We start from the raw sequence: 3,750 nt of genomic DNA, 5'->3' as shown, positions 1-3,750 counted from the left end.
ATCTTGCACTGCATGAACGGACCCCTGCTCAAGGTAAAGCTGCCCACCCACAGGTCCTTGACATTAAGGGACCACTGTGCTAACAAGTAGACAAAATAGCCAAAGCAATCTTTCCAAAATAAATGACGTTTATTTTGATGTTTGTTAATGTTGGCTAATGTGAAGTTTGGATGTCTGGGTGATATGTTGTGGCAAAGGCACTGCTGGTGCAGTAGAAGGAATAAACATGAACACGTCCCTGGGGTTTAGATTTCATCAGAAATGACTGCCGTGTCTTTTTTAGATCTGGGTTGTGACCAAAGACGACCGTATCTAAAATGGGTTATGTTACAAAAACAAACATCTGGACTTTTGGTTTATGGGCCAATGTTCTGGCTGAGAACACTTGAGTAGAGGAACAACCAGGGAGACACCGCACCCATATAAGAGCGTGCAGGTTCAGTTGAAAGATGAAGATGGGAACTCCATGTGGTGCCAGAAACACTGAGATAATTCAATTACAGGGGCAGACGCTGGGACCCCCTGCACAAGAGGCCTTCCTGAAGAACAAATGTTTTCCTTGAGCGTCATAAATAACCATTTTATTTCACCTCAGCTTAGAAACGTGACCTCCAGAAACCATTAAAAGTGAGCATATACATTTGTTACCGAACCCTCGAACCTAGACCGAGTCGAGCTGTCATGGTCCATCAAAATTGGGAAATCGGACACCGGAGAAACATGGATGACTCCGTGCCACTCTTCCCCCCTCCCTGAGACACAAGGGCTCAGCCGCAGAGAACGTGAACCGCAGCGTATGAATCACCCTCTGTGACAAGTGCCTGCCTGACCATGGGATTACACAAGGGATCACAAGTCTCTTGCTCACTTTTCATTCTCTCTCCTCTCCCTCCTCTTTATTGGTTGAGTGGGGGAAAAAAGAGGCGATTGATTTCTAAAGGCATAGATTTCTGTTGTTGAAGAGATAAATCAAATCATTTTTTGGAGGGGAGAGAGGTTTAAAAAAAGAGGAGTCATTTTGACTGATGTCTTTGAGATGTAAATGGAACGGTGGCACTGAAAAGAGAGGCAGGTGTCCAGTGAACGAGGAAGGGGGGGGGGGGGGGTTTGGGGGGGCTGAGTATGAGCCTCTCACGCTACCCTCCTCTCTGTTTCAGATTCCATTGCTCCCCTCTCTCTCTCTCTCTCTCTCTCTCATTCCTTCCCATGCATTTCAAAAAAGCATTTCTGAACAACAGCTCCATTTGGGCTTACCTGCCATGTTTTGCTGAACAGCCTGATATTGTTGGCCAGTTGTCTCAACAAATGGACTACACACCTCAAATCTGTTTTTTGGCACACTACTTATTTTAATAAGGATTAGCTGTACTCCCAATAAATGTGAACACAAACAATTATGAAAATGCCTGGTACTACTGAAACATTTTGATTACTGCATTCAAATGCTGAAGAATGTCTTTTGACTGTCAGGATATAAACTGTTCTTGAAAAAAATATAATCAAAGTGTTTGTTTGTAATACGTAGCCCACTCTCTGTGCAACTCTCCATCTGTCATGAAGCTCACTGACGGTTCATTGCTGTTAAAGTGAACATTGGGTAGATCTGCAAAGCAGTGACCCAAAATGGTAAAGACAAGAACAGAAAACAGCTGAGACCATCCCTTATATGAACACCCCAGCTGCATGGCGCTGCATGGCTCTCCATGTGGATTAGCAGATGGCAGAGAACGGCTAATTACGTATGCTCGAAAAGGATATGGAATAGGGAGCAAACCGCGTTTACATTTTTTGTTTCAAAGAAGCGCGTTCACAGCTAGATTTTGGTGCAAGAATTCACAATTTGCAGCAATGTCAAACAATTTTAAATTTGTTCATTTGCATTGATAACAAGGCCTACATTGACGAGACTACTGAAAACTATCACACAAACGCAAGATTGCGCAGTTACTCTGGCAAAATTGATTCATAGTCTACCTAATCCATAGGCTTCGTGAGAGAGGTTTTACGAACGTTGTCTGCGTCCTAAATAATTCGGGTAAACGCAATTTTAGTATATTTTTAAACACTTCGCCAATGTCTTATTTTTAGATTGTGATATTATAAACTATCAGGCACTACAATGGTTTAGTTCCAAACTGCCCTTGTGACCTCTATACTCCCCTCTGAAACACTTACCTCTCATCTAACGTCGCTTGGTTGCTGAAGGGGCGGTTCAGTATCAGAAAGTGAATGACGCAGATCAAGCTTAAAAATGCGTCACTGGATGCAGAACTCTTGGTTGACAACATCAAAACCTCTGCACAACCATGAAATGGAAATGTCACGATCATGAACATACAGGGTTAATAATAAGAAAAAAATATTTTTTTTGAGGTTCTTCCTTGATTTTTCGTCCCAACTCCAATATTTAATTTTAAAAACTTCTTCTCGGCTGAAATCTTTACAAATACCACGGTCACTGCACAAAGAAAACAAATAGGCCTATATGAATGAACGGTAAAGCTACTTCGGAGGGAAAAAAATAAACGCAACTTTGCAAAGCCCACACTGTTAAGTTTTTCTAATTAGCCCGACACATACAGAGCAGAGCCATTCCTTGAGGGAACTTCGGGGGACAACACCCCTCCAGAAAACTTGCACATTCCCTACGTAAATTGATTACTGCAATACGGTAAAGCCGCATGATCTTGTGTTTATGGGGGTGTAGGGGTCGCATTTTTAGGTTATCCTGCCTTAAGGAGGGTCACTAGGCTACTGGTTGTAATTCATATTCTACATCTCACAGCAGAACTATAACTCTTTGACCTAGAACTAATTTATCTTTGAGAAAGCACTAAAGGCCTGTAATTATCAGTAAGCGCAAAATGGTTTTGCAAGAGTTCGTTTGATACAATTGCCAGCCCACAGGCTTGCATGAAGTTCAAACGCGGCATTAACTGAAAATTACCCATTACAAAGCGGTTGGATTTTTTATTATTATTCTTTTTTTGTATTCCAGGGAAACGTGCATTGCTTTAAGCGTGCCTTTATGCACCACAAGCTTCGGTGAGTCAACAGCTGGGTAAAAGCTGCCAGGCAATAGTACCTCATCATACATATCCACATAGTCCGACAGCTCCCTCTGTTGGCCAATAACCGGAATGACTAAACCTGCCATTCCCACTGGATGGCAGCCATACAAGGTCAAACTCTGCACATTCGTAGCGCACATAAAACATTTACCTTGATTCATTTAAAAAATCTTAAGACTACTCAAATCAAAATCGTACGAGAAGCCTAATTATTTCGCACACTAAACCAGCAGAAAAATATATTGCATTAATCATTATTATTAATCATTTAAAAAATGTAGGATTACTGCAGCCTTTTTTAAGCTGTGATGATAAACAGAAGTCTTGTCTTGAAATGTATCAAATTTATCCCATATTCTTTGGACAGACAGCATTTCGTCAGGACAATTACAAAACATTATAAAAATGTATTTTTTAAAATCAAATATGATTGTATGATGCGGGGTGTGGTGGTCCAATTAAAATGTGATCCCTGGAAAAAACCACATCAATTCTGCTCTGGAATGAACAGACAATCTCTTATGCTCTTGTGCTCAGGCTTCAAGCCCAGAATACCCATCCCACAGAGATACACCAAAAAGAAAAGCCCATCAGCAAACTCCGCAGGGGTGCCGAATTAGCCACCTCACCAGGACACATTTTACAGCCTCCTGCCAATGACCTTAATATACTGCATCAA

The sequence above is a fragment of the Anguilla rostrata genome, chromosome 10 (assembly GCF_018555375.3).
Source record: "Anguilla rostrata isolate EN2019 chromosome 10, ASM1855537v3, whole genome shotgun sequence".
Taxonomy (NCBI): Eukaryota; Metazoa; Chordata; class Actinopteri; order Anguilliformes; family Anguillidae; genus Anguilla; species Anguilla rostrata.
Note: the sequence above shows the minus strand (reverse complement) of the source record.